Below are 19,646 nucleotides of genomic sequence, written 5' to 3' on the forward strand. Positions count from 1 at the left end.
TTTACATGTTCATTACAGCAATTGTTATCCGCAGAACCAGGGGGCAGTGAGACGCAGGGGATAAGGATAGTGCTGGGGAAGCACAGGGAGAGAGGGCGTGAGCAGTAATGGTTGGCAGAGTTTCCATGTAGCATCTGTACAGGATGAGAGAGAGCAGGGGGAGGAAATCAGGGTGGAGAGCAAGAAGCAATAAATGCAAATTTAGAGAGTAGTCAGCAGACTATGTCACTCCAGTTCAACTACCCAGTAACCCCCAGTTTAACCGCCACTGCAGCATGTGCATCTGCTAGTGCTGTCCGGGTCCTTCTGTGGAATTTGCACCCACCCGACTCCGGGTTGAAGGACAAGGTTGAGGCTGAACAGAGCACCCTGAATCAGCCCTGCCTCTGCAGGCACCATTTTCTGATGGCCACATCGCTTGTGCCAATCGTGTCACGCTGAAGTTTAACACTTTCTTAAAAAGCGGAAGATCACTGATTCTCTCCAAGGGGGTGGGAGAAGGTGAGGTCTATTAGTCTTTTTCCGCTATACAGCAAGGCTTTCAGGGCACAAAGACTTTTGTGCTTGACTGTTGGGGCATACAAGTTCACAAGCCAAACCTCTAGCCTGTTGTTAAAATATGTACGGTAGCTTAGTTTGCATTGACTGTGGTTGCGCTTTAGCCATCTCAAAACAAAGGCTTTGCTGTCAAACGGGAAACTGCAAGAGATTTTCTGTGTCGCTGGGTAGCAGCGGTCACCCCCCACACCACGGCTCGGGCATGCCACCACTACAGCACATGCCACCGCTCCTGCCTCTGCTGCCCGCGTCGCTCAGAGGCTCCTTTGCATCCCCGTGCCAGCCGCTGCGGGATGTTTCAGCAGGATTCCCTGGGAAGGGGCAGCGGGACAGTGAGCTCTGCCAGCAGAGCTCAAGTGCAGCAAACAGCAGTTCGGGGGTTTTCTTTCAACACTGGCTCAGAAACCACTTGAGCTGTCAGAGCGCAACTTCCCCAGCTGTGTCGGAGGGGAGAAACCAAGACAAGCCTTTTAGTGACAAACAGGTGGTTACTGAACGGGATTGCACTGTGTTTCGGCAGCAGGGCTGAACGAGCGCGATGTGACGATGATGATGAACAATGAGACGAGGCAACCCTGTTGCAGAGAGGCAGCAGGGCAGCAACCCGAGAGGCTGTGTTTCCAGAGAGGCAGTTTACAAGTAGTCCTCCATATTTGGATAAGTTTATCCAGCATGTTTCACTCTTGCTAAGCTCTTCAGGAAATTTAATAAAGGAAAAAAAAAAACCCACCATACTAAACCTCAAGCAACCTGAGGTTCCCTATACAAAAATACATGCAATCCTGCCGCTCCGGTATGGCCATGAAAAGACACATATGTTTCTCCATCCCCTTCCCACAGCAGCCGCACACACACAGACACACACACCCCCCTCCCTCCAGAGTTATGACTATTTGGGCAATCCCGGGCACTTGTATCGTGTCCCACATCTGTGGCAAGGATGTGATTTCCCCGGCCCAACAGGCCCTCGGGCTGTGCCTGTTCACGGAGCCATGATGCCAAAGGCGATTATCTGTGTCCAACAGGGCTTCCTTTTTCCAAGAACAGTTCTCAATTACTGAACAAGGTTTCCCCAGGAAGTTCCACAGAGGAACCCATTCATTTGCTCATGTCTGGGGTGGGGGGTGGGGTTATATCACATGAACATACCAATATCACTCACTCTGATCCTTCTCATGCCCTTCTCTACCCATCCTCAGACAGAAGAGCTTCCACGAGGTCAGAAGAACAAAAAGGCCTTATCTCTAAATAGGAACCGCATTTGGTCTTCTCTCTTTCTGTTCCTTTCTGGGAAAGATTTAGAGAAGAAGAATCTGTACCTACATGCTATATGCGCTAACGTATGGGTTTCTTGAAAATGAAGTTCTCTCTACTGTGGAACATGACAGGCAGATTGGACCAACAGCACTATACAACCATTTATTTGAAGGGAAGGATAGTAATTACACCAAGTTCCCCGAATAAGATTTCACATGAGGTGTGTAGTTTAGCGAAAGGCAATTATTTCTGGGAGCTGGAATTTATCCAGCGTGCTGGAGTTCAGAGGGATTTTTAATTAAACAGAAAAGATTAGAATCAGATTTTCCATCATCTTAAGTTCCAACATAAACTTCATACAATAAGGAAATTCAGATTTAAGTCTGGAAACTGTTCTTTCAACTGGCTCTTCTTATTACGCCTTAATGTTTTGTCCTTATGATGGCAACCTCTGGTTGGGGAACACAGAGTTACGGGTGATTTGACCTTACATAGAGTGACAGTGTTCCCACAAGCCCAGCAGGAACCAGGGACAAGCTTCTCCAGACTTCACCTCAGAACATGCTACACCTCTTGCATCATTGACAGCTTCCTCCTTTGCTATTGTTTATTTCAATGTTTCTCTTATTATAGGGACAAGCTGTGGGAAGGGGGATTAGGTGACTCCACGTTCAGGGTCTGGCAAACCAAGGGACACGATAGACTATTTAACCCCTTCCTAGGCTCAGAAGTCCTCGAGTCCTTCAAAGATTGACAGGTGGGCGTTTGGAAACACTCACGGAGAACAGCATTGAGTTATTCCAGAGGAGCAGCTTGATTATAACATCCAAGTTATTTTTGTGGCATTTTCGCAATACAACATCTATTATTTTCTGGTCTTTCCCTTTCCTTCCTTATGCTTATGAGCCTTTTCCCTCCTCTTCCCAAGTCTGCGCAAGGGTGGGGGAAAACAAGGCTTAGTTTGGAAACTTGACATGCTAAGAAGCTCAAGGCTGGTGCAGGCAAGTCAATCACCATGTAGCTTTCCAGCTCCTTCGGGCAGTGCAGATAGAGCAAAGCCAGTATTTGAAGCGGGATGGACACACTTTGAAACAATTCCTCTCTGCCCGAAGGGAGAGAAATCCCTGGGTACGGCACACGTCCTCTGCAGCATGCCCGTTCCCCTGATCCCTTCGCTGGTCAGGAGCATGTCAAACACTGTACGAGTTGCTAGGGTTTAACATGGGCTCTTCTCCAGCTAGTTACACGTCGTGTAAACGAGCGTCAGCAGGGGCTCCATTAATGTCTTCTGAAGACATGAACGTGGGAGATATTTATAGACCCGGGATTATATTGTCCTCCTCGCCTGTGCCATTGCGTAGACAAACGAAGGGCGGGCGTGTAGAATTCCTCTCCTTACACCTCACAAGATCACTGCAAGCAAACGTCAACTAAAAACTCTCCCTAAATAGCTTTCACCCATCACTCAGTCCATCACCCTACGCAGTTATCGCCAAGAGGAGAATCACAGAAGGTCCTTATAAGGCGATGGCAGCACAGGGGCCTGAAGGAAGCGCAGCCCCAGGGAAAGCTCCCTGGCCAGTTCTCCTGCCTCCTTCAACCAACAGCTTTCTAGGCAGGATTTCAGCAGCTTTTTTTTTTTTTTAAAAAAAAAAAAAAAGACAGTGGAAAGGAATCAAAATAAGAGCTCACTGCCTGTCTGCCTACTGTGTTTAAGCCATACACAAAGAGGACAAGGGGGAATTACCTGCATCCAACCATCTTTAAAGTTTACATGTCACACAGCACAGGTGTCTGCAGTTTGTACCATAACTGCAGCCCCAGGTTTGTTAAATTCTCCAAAGCGAAGTTGCTCCCCAATTAGAGTGGAAAGGGCCAATCCATCAGTGAAGAGTTCCTTCATGTGCCAGTCAGGAGTTTTAATTATATACACAGAAAGGTCATAAGCACCTTAAGCATCCATAATAGTAACTAGCGCCCATCAATCCAGTTCTAGCATGGAGCAAACCTTTGGCGGACTAGGGAACTCACACCATTTGCCACAAGGAAGATTAGTTCTCTAATTAATAGCATCGTATTTGACAACTCACCCTGCCAAAGGGTAAAAGCAGACTGATGGCCATCCTCTCTGCCAAGAAACCACAGCTCACAAACCAAATCATAAAAAGAAATGGTGGCATGCTTGCTAAGGGTCCCACCAGCAGTCACCAACATAGATTAGCAGAGCACACCTAAATCCCTTCTTCCTTCTGAGCCATGCAAGACCTGACTCTTCCTTCTGAAATGGAGCAGCCTTGAAAGGCGGAAGGAGATGATCTAGCGGTTGCTATTTAATGCTGGTCTGGAGCTTCGTAGGCTGCTCAGGGGCAATAGATAATCCAGCAACTGGAATAGTGATTGAGAAAAGAAGTAGTTTTGCTGCCCAGAGATGTCTCACATGCACAGGAGTGGACAGAAATATTTACAGAACAAGAGTTACGCAAGCAGGGAATGCCAACCCCAGGTCTCACAGGGAGCCTTAATCAAAATAAACACTATGGGTCAAGTACTGGGGATACATTGGGATCTGTTTTTTTTTTAAGCTCTGGTTCAAACCTGCTTCAGCCCAAGGCAGGCGGTACGTGCTATAACCAGCAATTAGTTCCTGACACACGGACCTTGCCTCGCCAGCTGCAGGCATCAAGTATAGCAATGCTATGCAAGAGAAGTGGTTCAACGCCTCATAAACATCCAGACCCAGAGTAACCAAGCCACAGTCAATGGACCGCTGGCGGTCTCAAAGTTGTCTGTGCAACCAATGTGACCTTTATGGCGGTGGGGGGTTTTAGTGGCTTTGTTTTTTTCCAGTAAACACTTTGCAGGAATGGTGACTGACAAGGCATTGAGGTTTGGCTGCAGTACTTTCCTCTAAGCTCTGCTGAGTCAACTGCTCCAGCCCTTTGCCTGCAGTACTTTCCCAGCCTTACAAGCTGTTCCCTGTGTCTACAAGGGGAGAGAATGCTGCAAAGGAGGACCCGACAGGCCTCAGCACAGCACTTTGGCAGAACAGCGCAGAAGAGAGACCACGTGCTGCCTGTCAAGTGGCAAACTCTAGGCTTCAACAGCTTGTCCCTCCCCCTCCATCCTCTAGACAGCTCAGTCAAACCCCAGAAGCACCACACCATCTCAGCCACGGCAGCATTTCAGTACAGACCCAAGGTCAGCATTTCACATCTCCCATGAGAACCTGGAAAGAGCAGTTATGGGCTTTGTTTGTGGTTTTTCACAGCAATCCCTCTTAAGGTTACTCTCTGTCCTTCCTGCCCTCCCACTAGGGCTTTGGGGAAGTACGGACCTCCATCCAACCTGTGCAGTGGGAGGGAGAAAGAAAAGTGCTTATCCTGACGCCCCAAAGACCTTCTGAGACAGGCAAGAGTGATGGCCCTTGTCCTGTAGCACCCTGGAGAAAGCCAGTCCATGCTAGGTCCCAGAAGAACACAGCAGAGGTGGCTTTCCAGCCCAGGCCTCAGGAGAAGCTGCCAAAGGCACAAAGGGAGCCTCAAGGTCTCGGAGGTGGGACCAGAGGACAGGAGGGAAGCTGCTGGAAGTTGGCCAAGATGCCATGTCCATGCAATTGGGGCAGGCTGGTGCACTTAGAGCATACTGAAAGGAGATCATGCCTCCATGGAGGGTCTGTCCAGCCATCCCGAAACAGCTATTCTCCACCCAGCAGGAAACATGGATGTCTCTTTTGCAGGGAGAGAAATAAGCTCTGCAGAGCAGGAGATGACAAACTGCTAACGTGACAAGCGAGGACACGTTGCCCTTTCCAGCTGCCTCTATCCCAGCCCTGCAGGGATCACATAAGGTCACAAATATTTCTAACGATCTGCTTCCTATGGGTCGCCTCACTCATTTCACTTCGTTTCACAGAAATAAAGGCGGACTGGCAGCCTTTCATCGCCTCCTTTCAGGAGGACAGTTACGAACAAAAGCTGGCGCAGTCCTGCCGAGAGCCACGGGCCACCATCACAGCCCGAGAGGCACACGCCAGCCACAGCCCTTCCCCAGAGGGTGCTCACTCGTCCAGCTTCTCACTGCAGATGTAAACGTCGGAGCTGTGATTTACATGGAAAGGCTGCCAAAGTCAGGATGACACTGGGCTGGCAGGCTCACCTTAGCCACTTGGAGACCCCTGGGGAAAGAGGATGCTCAGACCTGGCTTCCCACCATCTCCAGGGCTGGCCAGACCCGGTCACAGCCCATTTTTTCCCTCTAGCCAAGAAAACGCCTTTCAAGGACCCCACCACCTTGGCTGGAGGTTTGCGATTAAACCACCAGACCTGCCAATGAGCTTACAGCGTTAATTATTCTTGAGGCACCCCAAAGCATCGGATGCAACCTCATCGCCTGCCCCAAAGTCCTTCACCAGAGGGGCGAGGGAGGCGAGCACCTCCCAGCCGCACGAGCAACTGCTGACTCCAGCAAGAGAGCGCAGGCCAAGAGGCTGTTCCAAGAGAGGCCGGCTGTTATCAGCTCCCCAGAGATGAGTGTGCAAAATACCTGGCATATTACACCCCTTGGATCATTTGTATTCCATTGTATATCCAAGAGGGAAGGGGTGGGGGGGATGGGGGAAAGAAAGAGGCTCTTGACTTCTGCCCAGGAAGATGAGATAAGGTACAAGGAGAGGAAGAGTGATTTTCACAGCCCCAGCAAAAAGCTATTTACTTCCGAACAAAGTGCAAGTGCAAACGCTGAATGTAGTCCAAGGAGAAAAAAAGGCCACTGTTTATTGGGCTTCAGACAAATGTCTTCAAATGCCCTACTAGAAAGGCAAGTGCATATTAAAAGAGAAAAATGGGTTCACACAGGAATGCAGTTACGTGCTGTACCTCTGCGTATCAACGATGCTGCGCTAAAGGCTTCAAGGAATCATGAAGCGACCCTGTTTCCCAGAAGTGCCGAACACCGGCGTGCTCCCATCTTCGCACAGGCTGCTCTGGGTTTAACACCATCATTTAAAAATGGTGGGGTGAAAAAAAGAAACGTTGATCTGTTTCAGAGAGGGGTATCAGACCAGAAACCAATAAGCACAGCCAGGCTTCAAAGTGCACTTCTTATCTATTAAGAGATGGCAGGATGGAGACCTTTAACCTCTCTGCTGTTGGTTTCACAGGAACTCCTCCAAGCCAAGAGGGATCCCAAGCCACGCTGAGAAAAGCATTGCTCCCTAAAAAGCATCGCTCTCTGTACTCCCAAAGCCTGGTCGTGCCATGGTGTATTTCTAAGTGCCAGGCCAGAGCCCAGGAGCCCACGGAGATGTGCTCTGCACATCTTGGTTAAAGGTGCCTTAACCAAGGACATCATCCCAGCTTCTCCACGTGGCCCCACTGCCAAAATTCCTGTAAGAGAGCTGGTCACAAGTTACGCGCTCAGAAATTCTCTTTTTCCTTCAAAAAAGCTCAGCTCTCCAGACTAAAGTTCAGTTCTTATTTTTAAACTAAGGAGATTTGCCAGCACAAATTAAAAGATAACCAAGCACTTTAGTCAGCAGTTGACACGACAAACACGATAACCCGGCAGCGGCACTGGGCTTCCTTCTCCGCGCGGTGCCTGCCCCATATGGCTGGCGGGACACCGAATAGCTGTGTTGTAAAGACTGCTGTAACGTCAGGTGGCTGCGGGGGTGACAGCGATCCACAAAGCACTCAAACAGATACACCAGGGGATAAAAAAAAAAAAAAAAAAAAAAAAAAGGGCAAAATAAAAGGAAATACCAGGCAAGGAGCCAGCGCTGTTCAACACAGCTGCCTGGTGGCAGATTTGAACTGTAAGCTCCTGAGCCCTTTACATAAAGCGCACACACTCTGAGTTTACATTTTGTTATATTGCATACCACCTTTTTTTAATCCAAAGACACTTTGGAGGAACGCTGTTTTTAAAGAAATTGCTTCTGGACAGGAGCAAGCCCTCTAGGTAGGAGATGGGCACACCAAAGCTGGGGCGTGAAAAAGAACCAGCCAGCCCCCTGTGACAAGTTTTTATAGCTTTTATATACGTATATATGCTATTAATATTATATATGCAACTGTATGTATAGTCTTACAAAAACACCTGCACACATTTGGAATGCAAGCACACAGAACTTCATAAGGCAATAATTTAGAAATTCCCCCACCAAGAAGTTCCATGTCATCCCGAGCCCCTCGATTACTTCTGCTGACTAACAGTCACTGAAGGCTAAGCTTGCGCCTTTTCTGAAGCCACAGGTTTGTTGTTTCCTGATCCGAATACGGAACAAAAACAGGATCATAATTTACCATAGAAGACAATGAAAGCCTTATCGTTGTAAATATATGTAGTGAGATAATACGAATCCTGTTCTTTGGTATTTCCCCTCCACCCTCCGCTCCTACCACTACCCTTTCCAGCTTTAGGGCCTCTCCTCTGCTTGCATGGAAGATTGGCGCCCATCTTAAAGCCATAAATTACTCACAAACAGCTACTGAAAGTAGCAATGACCGTAGGGTAACACTTCCACAAAGCAATAGAGCTTCCTGGCAAGCTGATAAGAGTTTCCTGTTTTGAGGTTTGGGTTGGTTTTGTTCCCTCCCCCCCTCCCCCCGATAAAAATTGACTCTCTCAAACATCTCAGAAAGGAAGGACCAACAGATATTTTATTTTTCCTCCCCCAAACACGTTGTGCGGCAAACCGTGTTCTGTTTTGCTGAATGTGAAATGGGGACCAGGTCCAAGAAACCCGAGCAGCTGGGGCAGCGGGCGAGCGGAGCATGCGGAGTCCATCACCACTTCGAGACGATGGATCACCTTCAGCGCCCACCTTTGCTCCTGCCCTGCGCTCTCTCCTCTCACATTCTGCACTGCCGCTGGCAACACTTGCGGTTTCTAGTGCAGGCAAAAGAGGCTGAAGTCTCCAGGGACACGAGCTCTGCCTTTACCTGTCTTACTGGGGGTGGTGTGACCTCCATCACATCTGGGTGTGTGTGAATGCTTGAGGAGAGCCACCAGATGGGCGGCTATTTCTGCTTACTGCCCACCTTGCCCTATGTTCATGGCCGGGGGGAGGGGCGGATCTCAGACCCGGGTTTTCATCTGAAGCCCCAAAGCCACCGGCGGATTGCCCTGTGCTCACAGCAGCTCAGGGGTCCCCATGGCCTCCACGGGAAGCCCTCTCCTTTCCATCCACGCACCTCCTGGACCCACTGTTCCCGATTACTAGGGCCAGACCACAGGTCCTATACCTGGGCCAAACAGGCTATATCAGAGAAAGGAGTACCTCTCATTTGCCCCTTCCCTGCAAGCGCCACCCTGCCCAAGGGGCTTTTGGTGAAGCATTCGCCCCCCTCCAAGTCCCAGCCCAAAGGCGTTCACACGCACCTCTGTTTTCACCGGCCCCGCAAGGCTCTCGTCTTCAGAGAGCAAAGGAAAATCATTGCACGCACTTCATTCAACATCAAATATGGACACGCAATGTCCCCCCCGGGAACACCAGATTCCCAAACAGGATTTTAACGTTTAATCCCCCAAACCATCTCTCATTAAAAGAGGAATAGCCAGCTAGGAATTCAGTCCGTGCCAGAAAGTGAAGTAAAAAATAACTTTAAATGCTCTGTTTGTCCTCTGGTTTGTAGTCTCTGCCCCTGGGAAGGACGAAGGCAGGGGCAGAGCCCCCCAGGCTCTCCAGCACAAGAGCAGCCTGAGCAGTCGTGACAGTGATTTCCAGGGTGCGAAACAGCAAAGTGATGTTTTGCAAAGCAAAACCTTCTATTCATAAGCAAGATAATTTTACAGGGTGAAGTTCAAAATAGATTACACCACACGGAGGAAGAGCAGCCCTCTAATCAGTGTTTTTTCCAAATCAGACTAGGCACTGTTTCACATCACTTTTCCTTTAAGCCAAATTTCACCACTTCATCTTACAGTAAGCGACAGAAGCGAGAAGTACTTACACAACATAGTGGAGATCACAGGCTTGCATTTTTGTGGGCTTTCGGACATTCATTTTCCACTGCACGTGAGCCACACACGGTCACTCACACACGGGGCTGCCCAACGCAATTTAATTTCTTGCCCCTGTCAGCTAGAAAGGCTGAGAGTGGCTCTTCCTACGTACCCGCTTCAGTTCACAAGAAGACAGGCAGAGCAAACAACACCATAACATTAAATCTCAATACATGCACCTGACTAGACCAGACAGAAACAGGAGCGGTGGTACATGCTGCAACCCTACCACCTCCCAAAAATCAAAAGGCCACCTTCTAAAAATGACACTATGACTGAAGCAACAACCCAGGCAGCTCCCTCCAGTCCTAAGCATTCAAGAGTATCCAAAACCACCACCAAATGATTTCCCATCCATCCCCTACCTGTTCTCCAAAGGCTGTTCCCTCCACCCAGCCTGGCTCTCAGCAGCAACCCCACACTGCCCTTCTCTCCCCAGCCTTTCAAACCTGCCTATAATTGCATTAATTAGGAGGACACCAGCTCAGGTGAAAGAAATTCTGCTCTCGAACTCCTGTTCACCTGGCAAGACAAACCTCCACTAAGCACTTGCCAGGGTCTGGCTACCTCAGGCTGCCCCACTTGATTTTTCCGGGCTTCCCTCTCCCGATGGAGGCTGCGAATGCCCTGAAGCGCTTCTTCCAAGCAAACCACCTTTCGGGGTACGTTCTGCAGCCAAAGGCTCAGGGTGAAGGTTTGCTGCAGAAAAAGGTCGTCACACAGATTTTTCTTTATCCCCTCTCAGAATTAGCAAATCAGAGGAGTTACTGGGTAAAGTCTGTGTAGGGCCGGCCTGGGCAGAGCTGGTGGCGGTACCCCCAGGGCAAGCGGGGGCTGAGCTTCCCCCCAGGCTCAGCACATTTGCTCCGTTGCTGCTGTTGAGCTTTGAAACATTCAATTTTCACATGCAGTTTATCATCTCTGACTGCCATTTATATTCCTCTTGCTGCTTTTCTGGGCTGTGTCAAGGTTGGCAAGGCTGTGCTCCCACTCCGCTCGTCCTCCAGGCCCTAAAGCAGCTGTCCCTGGCCATGCACCGATAAAGCAAGCTGCGAGCATCCTGCTGCCTCTGTAACCCCCAGGGAGCTGGTTATAGCCCTCCATGGGGTTTGGGCATCTCTCACCCAGCTGGAAACCCTGTCGTGGTGCAAAGAGCCCCCACCTGAGCATGAAAGCCTTCCTGCTTTCCATGGACATTTGAGAGGGACTTTTCCCAGACAGGAAATAGGTTTTACCTATACCTATAAATATATAGAATCACCGAATGGTTCGGGTTGGAGGGGACCTTAAAGATGAGTTAGTTCCAGCCCCCCGGCCCTGGGCAGGGAACCTCCCACCAGACCAGGCTGCTCAAAGCCCCATCCAGCCTGGCCTTGAACACTTCCAGGGATGGGGCAGCCACAACTTCACTGGGCAATTTATTCCAGTGCCTCACCACCCTCACAGTAAAGAGTTTCTTCCTAATATCCAATCTAAATCTACCCTCTTTCAGTTTGAAACTGTTACCCCTCGTCCTAAATATACACGTATATATACACACACATAAAAAACATCAGTGTGGTCAGTCAGGAGACGTGCATCTCGTGCATTTGTTCTACCAAGTGACTTTTCTGGGTAGATTTTAAATGCTTTTTGCAAGCCAAGCAGAAAGCCTCTTGGTCCAAGGTCCAATACAGATAAGCCTGAAACGAGGTGCCCTGACAGAACTGCTAACGAGGTGCCATCAGGGCCACCTTCATGACCGATGGTCCCTGGGGGACTTGCCCTGGTGGCACCCTGCCCGCAGAGCTGGGAAAAGCTGGTGCAGCTCAGAGGAAAGCCCCGAGCGCGGCTTTAGCTGGCGGAGCCCCGAGATGCCGAAGAACAAAAGCATAGCTGCAAATGGGCTGTATTTGTTGTACAAATCACAGCGGCAATGAAAATACACAGCCACAGCGCTGTTTTGGCAGTCGCTTTTCAGTGTTGGAGAGCAGGAAAGGAAGAGATTTGGGGCTTGTGGCTCAGGGCTTGTTTCATTACTACAGATCCCAAAGAACTTTGTAAGGCGATGCTCAAAATCCAGACCAGATGTGCCGGTCCATCCCTTGCAGAGGAGCAGACGCAAAGCTGGCAACGGTGGAGTCACTTGGGCAAGACAAACCCTCATGATGCATCCGTATATCATGTTGGACACCTGGATGCAGGAATTTTGGTCAGAGAAAGGCTTGGGCTGGATGTATGTCAGGGCAGCTCACGGGGCAGTAAGAAACTGAAGCCTTTGTCTCAGAAATACATCAAGGAGCCACATGATGAAGATGCAAAAGAGCCTCTCCCCACCTGCCCAGGACACAGGCCTTGGCCACAGCAGTGGTCCAAGGGGGTTAGTTTAAGCCACGCTCATAAAGTTCACTGGGAGGAGAAAAGCACCACAGCAGAGCAAATCCCACCGAGAGCACCCAGTGACAGCGGGCTCCTTCGACGCTCCTTCACCATCGGTTTCTCCATCAGGCGAGCAGCAGGAGCCAGCCATGAGGGGAGAAGCAGCTCAGGGTTTAATTTTAGCCCGCACCCGCCGTGGATATCTTTCCCTTTTATTTTTAATCTGAACTTCAACGTAAAAATAGAATTTCCTGCCGCCCGATAAGGGATTCCTGTTTTTGCGGCAGGTCTGCCTTCTTGGGAAGCCGGTGCCCACGGGGTTATTGATGGGCGCTTCAAAGCACGGCAGCCCAGCTGAGGGGGCAGGAGGAATGGCGTTCGGGATTCACATTGTTCCTGCTTGCCTTAGGGGAAAAAAGAATAAAGCGGTTGTGCCTCCCCTCCCTCAATGAATCGCCACCAAATTTAGCATTTCCGGAACTCTGTTTTGGAAAATCTCTGTTTGCCTGAATATTTTTAGTAGCGGGGTTCGGGTTTGCATCCTTCCCCAGGTAGATGTTTGTGAGTTTGTTGGGCTCCAGGGAGGCGTATCCTGCCTTTTGAGCCTGGTCATCAACCGGGAGATAAATATAAGCACGGGAGAACAGACATTCCTCCCACCCTTCCCACTCCCCCGTGACACGCTCCCGTACCGGTGCTCCCCGACGCAGCTCCCGGGCTGGGGGGAGGGCAGTACATACAGGCCTGCCTCAGGGGGGTCGCTCCACACCTCTGCGGGACACATAATTTCAGGACAGGCTGTTTCGAGCCTGAACCTGCTCTAGGCGACCCTGCTCTGGCAGGGGGGTTGGACTAGATGATCTCCAGAGGTCCCTTCCAACCCCTACCATTCTGTGATGCTCAGCCTCCTGTAATGCAAAAGCATCGCTCTCCTCAGCTATGTCTGCCCTGGGCAGGTGCTCACACACCGAAACCTTATCCCAAAGCCACCGAGGTCACCAGCATTGTTTATATTAAGGGAGAACGCTGGCGAGGGCTCTGCCGCCCACCAGCTCCTACTCTCCTCTTGCCGGCTTTTCTCTGCCACCAGGGAAGAAATCCTCAAGTGCCAAAAGGAGATGTGCCAAGAGGGATGTGAAGAGGAATTCACGCATTTCCCAGGTCTCGAGCAGAAACTTTCCTCAGCCCCCAGCAAGCCATTCCTCCTGGCAAGCCAGTAAAAGGAAGTGAGAGTTTTCCCTGAGAAGAGGAGGAAAAGTGCCCTTTTTTTTTTTCCCTTTTGAGAATCCATCTCGATTCTCGCGCTGGAGGTGTGGATGCAGATGATGGGGCACTGGGGACTGAAAGCAGCTCCGGCTGCAGCCCGTCCCTGAGGCATCCTTTAATACCGCGGGGGGCTGTCAGAGACATGCAGGCAGGCGAGGTTTTCCTCCTCCTCCACGCACGGGCCATTCCCGGGGACTCGGCCTCACCACATGGAAAGGCTCGGAGAGTCAATCTGGGCAAGGACGGCATAAAAAAATGTCCCATTTAGTTCAACCTGAGAAGTACCCCTGCTGCTATTCCGCGGGCTGGGGGAGTGAGAGCGGCAAGAGCTGCCTTCAGCCCACTGGGGAAGCTCGAGCCTTCCAAATGGGAGGAGGTATCCCACAACGGTAGGGAGCTCCATGCTGATTCCTCCACGAAACAACGAAACAAAGACCCGCAGGCCTGATCCCAACACACCAACATCTCACCCCAGCTCCCAGGCTCACCGCCACGGAGCCTGCAGTGCTTCTGCAGGCACGCGTGTCCATGTGTTCTTTCTAACACCAGTTCATCCCGGTGCAAAAATTAAAATATTTGACTTAAATAAGACCAAGGGAACGGAAATGCTGCAGTACCAGAGAGCCACCACTGCATCGCTTTTATTAATCAATTGAAAATTGAAATGTAAGCCTCCTAACAAGGAATTAATTGCTGTTTCTCTTGTGGCAGTGCTCAGAGCCTGGGAGTTTCCAGCCCGGCACCCTACAACATGGTGATGGGAGGCAGGGATGTGCCTGCCAGGGACCGAGCTCTCAGAATTTATAGCAGGAGTATTTATAGAGGCAGCTGGCACTGGCAGGTCTCCTGGGACACCAGCACGGTCTTCCTCAAAGGGCCTGCCGGAGAAGGAGTAAGGGAGTGGGAATGTGCTGGAGCAACACCAAACCACCAGCCAAGGGTCTTAAAAAGCCCCAGGAGGACCCAGATTCTCAGGGGAATTTCAGTGCTCCCCTCCCGTTAAACCCCAAGGGCTGGGGCAGCGCTCTCACATCGATCCCAGCAGCGATGCCAGTTCCCACCACTGGGGAGCTGCTGAAAGCATTGCTTTTGGCATGGGGTCTACAGCATCTTCCCACCCCTTCCCTGACGACTTGTCCTCCCCCCGAGGCTGAAGCGAGCGATAGATGCCTGCTTGTGGGTGTCTTTCCCAAGGGACCTATCTCTCCATCACCCATCTTCTTTGCCTCCTTCTTCAGCTTCACCAGGAGAATCAGCTGAGGGTGCTCAACCAGGGCACAGCCACCAGCTGGGGTCACGAGCTCCCAGAGGCAAAACCTGCCACAAGGCCTTAGGTAAGAGTTAGCAATGGCGCATCTGGAATCACTGCTTCCAAAGAGCTCCCAAATGGTATATTTTCCCATGCGGCACATTCAGTGGAAATAGGTGTAAGGGAAGACGAAATGTCGTAGAACCAGGCAGCTCCTGGACCTTTCCTTCAGGCACAGAGGTCTCTGGTCCTCCCTTTTGCGCCTGTCTTGCCCTGTTAAGAGTTTCATTGCCCGCGTTTGAATTCAGCACAGGGGGCAGGTGGAGCACCAGAGCGTGGCTTTTAACAGCTGCCGCATTTTATGCCCCGCACAAGGAAGCACAGCTGAAATCCTTCGGGCTTTTTCAGACCGAAACTGCCCCAGCTCCGGGATCTGCTGCTGCTTTAATCACGGCTGCAGGTGAAAGGATGGCGATTTGCTCATTTGCATCACTTTTCTTCTCAAGTGACTTTTCAGCGTTTCCAGGCCCTTTCGTTCATAACATCACGTTTTTATTTCTGCAGAAACGTGGTGCTGCAGGTGACGAGAAGCCGCTTCCCTTGTCTCCAGCCTTTTTGGAAAGGTTTAAACCAAATGCACCTCAGCACCTGCAGGGAGACAAATGAGATCACACTGAATAATATTGTCACAACTGTTTGAGAACAACCATTTGAAGGGGGGGAAAAAAAAAACCCTATATTTAAATCAGTGTAATTTAACACATTATGTTGCCATGCTGCAATCACTGCACCCCAAAATGGAAGGGGAAGCACCGAGGAGGAGGCCATGTCACCAAGGCCTTGTGACCAAAGGCTGGTCACCAAAACCAATGTCCTTCACGAAGCGGTGGAGGTGGCTAGGAGTGTGGTAGATAGCAGGGTGATGGAAGATTTTGCCACGATTTTCTTGTCAACCAAGATGAAGACATGGATAAACAGAAGTGACAGAACTGCGAGGCTTTTATATTCCCGTCTCCCCACATACCCCCAGCAGGGTCCATCAAAGCCCTGAGCTCATGGAGAGCAGATCCCTCGACCTGTATCTGCTGTGTAGGCTCCTCAGAGAGGAGAGGTGGGGGAGTGGGTTTTTTCACAGAATGAAAATATCCACAGGAACGCCCAATTTACAGACAGTTAGGTGAGGTTTACTAATAAAAGTAAAAAAAAGGGAGGAGGAGGCAGTTTTTGGCTGTGTTTGCCAGCTTTGAATGAGGGAGGAAAGTCATTTCCCCTCTTCCTCCTTCCAAAAACTCTGGGGAAAAAACAATAGGAAGAGAAGTTTCTCTTTTCTTCACTTTTAGGTAAAAATAACCCTGAGGAAATTTAAAAAAAAAAAAAAAATTCTGACCAATTTTGAGATCAAGAAGGAGGATGTGGGACCCAGTTGGAGTTACAGAGTCTAGCGGAGCTGTGAGCTCCTGGAGGTTTCTCAAAGCTCCTGTCCCAGGGTGAAGCCGGCAGAGCTATCCTGGGAGCTGCCGAGGCCCCACAGTGGTAAAACAGGCACTCGATCCCCCCCGGCCAAGAAAATTCCTCTCCCCTGACGTGTCTCAGTGCCAGCGGCGCTGCAGGGCCTCAGGATCATGACTTTCTCTCTCTGCCCGACCTTTCCCTGTCGGGCAAGCAGCTAGTGAGTAATTTAAAAAATAAATTAAAAAAAAGAAAAAAGTTTTTGGATTGCTTTTATAACCTTCCTGCTTCTGCCTAGCCACGAAGGGCTGCCCAGCTCCCGTGAAAAGATCTCGGGTACGTGTTTGGTTTGCAGGAGCGTGTCAGCATAGAGGAGAGGAGGACGGAGCGTCCCTCTGCAGTTGGCCATGGGCGAGATGCTCCCACACCCACGAGACCCAGCCTTGGGAAGGTATCACCGAGGGGGATGCTGTACGTGTTGTACCCCCCGAATGAATTCTGCGGTTGCCCAGGCTCAGATAAGACTCGTGTCGAGGCAAGGGGCTCCACCAGCCGGCTGGATGGGGCCAGGCATTCCTAGAATCATTTAGGTTGGAAAAGACCCTTGGGATCATCGTGTCCTACCATCAACTCCACTCTACGAAGTTCTCCCCTACACCATATCCCCTAACACCACATCTAAACAAGTCTTAAACACATCCAGGGATGGTGACTCCACCACCTCCCTGGGCAGCCTATTCCAGTGGCTGACCACTCTTCCTGTGAAGAATTTTTTCCTAATGTCCAGCCTAAACCTACCCTGCTGCAGCTTGAAGCCATTCCCTCTTGTTCTGTCGCTAATTACCTGTGAGAAGAGACCAGCACCAGCCTCTCTACAATGGCCTTTCAAGTAGTTGTAGAGAGTGATGAGGTCTCCCCTCAGCCTCCTCTTCCTCAAACTGAACAGTCCCAGCTCCTTCAATCGCTCCTCATGAGATTTATTCCCCAGGCCCTTCACCAGCTTCGTTGCCCTCCTCTGCACTCGCTCCAGCACCTCGATGTCTCTCTCATATTGAGGTGCCCAGAACCGAACACAATACTCAAGGTGTGGCCTCACCAGTGCTGAGTACAGGGGGACAATCACCTCCCTCCTTCTGCTGGTCACACTATTTCTAATACAAGCCAGGATGCCATCGGCTTTCTTGGCCACCTGGGCACACTGCTGGCTCATGTTCAGTCGCTTGTCAATTAGAACCCCCAGGTCCTTTTCTGCCAGGCAGCTCTCCAGCCACACTTCCCCAAGCCTGTAGCGACGCATGGGGTTGTTGTGGCCCAAGTGCTCACTGGCTCAATCCTGGCTTTGCCGCAGCTAAATCCCGTTAGTTGTGAGAAGACGTGAGGCTCAGGGCCGGTGAGGGATGGAGACATGCAGGTGCGACGAGCTGGGTGTCCTCCAGTGGGGTCAGGTGGGCGGTACCCAGTGAGGAGCCAAGAAGAACCAGCCCAAAGCCCTGCAGCTGAACCCCCCGTGATGCCTCCTGCCCTTTCCCGTCACGGCATCACACTGGGAGGTGCCATGCTTTTGGGAAAAATGCAGGAAAACAGAATTTTGGTTTGTGGTTCACATCCCAAAAGACTCCAAAAACAATTTGTTGGGTGGGAAGACTGATGAGGCCACCTCACGGTGTCCACAGCCCTGCTTCCCGCAGGAGCCCGTGGGAGAGGAGGAGGCGGCAGCAGCAGCGTGGGGCTGGCACTGAGGGCCAAGCTCTGCCTTTCCTGTGCATCTGCTCCCAACCTTAATGCCACCAACAGGGAACAAACCAGGCAGTTGTGCCCCTGCCGTGCCCTCCCTGGCTGGACCGAAGCGCCCAGGCCACCCTGTGCATCACACAAGTGGCATCAAGAGGCTTCTGGCAGCTGCGCCTGCCTGTAGCAAGGTCCATCTGTCCCACACCATCTCTCCCCAGGAGAAGCAGATGTGTCATTTTCCTTTCACAGGACGCGGAGCAGCCTTATCCAAATATAAACAACCTGGGAGTATTTGCTGGCTTATTGTCTGGACCAAAAAGTAAAACAAACAGACCTTAAACCCTTTTCCCCCTGCCACTTCTGGTACAGTAAAACAGTTGGGACCAGAGGCTCCAGAGTTCCCGTAAACCTCGCTCATCAGAAATAACATCCCGCAAAGCCAGGTGTGGAGGTGGCCCAAGTGAGCCGTGCTGCCGTTGCCTCTGAAAGTGGCTCAGAAAAAGCCAGGGATCTCTGAAGAGCTGAAGGGTTGCTACATGAGTAATAGAAACAACCAGTGACCAAGAAAATTTGATAGCCAGCAGCGTAACGTGGCAGCGCACCCTTGGGAGAGGCCAGGGGCGATGGGCAGATGTCTGGCCATGCCCTCAAACAAGTTCAGCTTTCAGGGACCACCAGCAAAAGCCAGTCCCTGGGCCAAAAGCTGCCTGAGAAATCATCCCCCCCAAGAGTGGCTTCCTCGCCCGGCCAGGCAGCAGCACAAAAACATGAGGCAAAAGGAGGAAAACACCGTAAATGTAAAGCAAAAGTACTTCCTCCAAAAAAATGGGGAAGGTGCAGGGTGTGAAGCCTGGAGAAGGCGTCCCTGTTTTGCAGTGAGGGAGCCGAGGGTCAGGAAAAGAGGAGCCATGGGAGACACAAGCCCAAATCCCATGACATCCCGTCTTGCTTTGCCCATCTCCCCCCAGCTCATACCTCACCCTCCCTTCAGGGACCACTGGAGGGAGATCAAAGTCTGGATCCAGTGAGTGATGTTTTACACCCGAGGCTTCCTTCCCACCATCCCAACATTTTTCACCACCACCACCTCTTTTCCAGGAGGTCCTGAGACATTTCAGACCCACGTTCCCTCTGCGCAGCCCCCATCAGTGCTGCTGCGGCCATCCAAGAGAACAAAATAAAAGGGCAATCTCCATGAAGATGGGGATCAAGCACAGGCTTTGCCCACACATTGGTGGGGTGGAGAAGTGGCTTCCAAGGGTGCTTTGTGGATCGCCCTCTTACTCTGATCCCAAAAGGAACAGCAGTTCAAGGAGGAGAAGTATCTGGATTGAATAGATAAGGATTTGCCCATGCAATTTGCTTAGTCAGGGCCTAAAATGCAAAGGGCAGCTGAGAGTCGCACTGTAAAGTACGTGTTGTTAAGGAACATAACAGCCAGGACAAGACTTGCTTCATATTAGAAATAAATGAGAAACAAAAGGTGAAGGACTAGATTTTCCAAATTACCACACACACATATGTCCTGCCTGGTTTGCCTGTGTGCGCTTCAGGTTTCTCCCAGGCCCCTGTGGTGCTCCTGCAGCTTAAAAGTCAGAGAAAGAGCGAGGAAGGCCAGGAGGAGCTGGGAAGTGCTTGGGATGCAAAGCAAGACTGGGACGTGGTTAGAGAAATGCTTGGTGGTAAAAGGTCTTGGGCTGTTTGGGCGGTACCGTGAAGCTGCGTGAGGAGCTGCTGGGATGGAGGTGATAGCTGCTAGTCCCGTGGCAAGGGA

The sequence above is a fragment of the Larus michahellis genome, chromosome 3 (assembly GCF_964199755.1).
Source record: "Larus michahellis chromosome 3, bLarMic1.1, whole genome shotgun sequence".
Taxonomy (NCBI): domain Eukaryota; kingdom Metazoa; phylum Chordata; class Aves; order Charadriiformes; family Laridae; genus Larus; species Larus michahellis.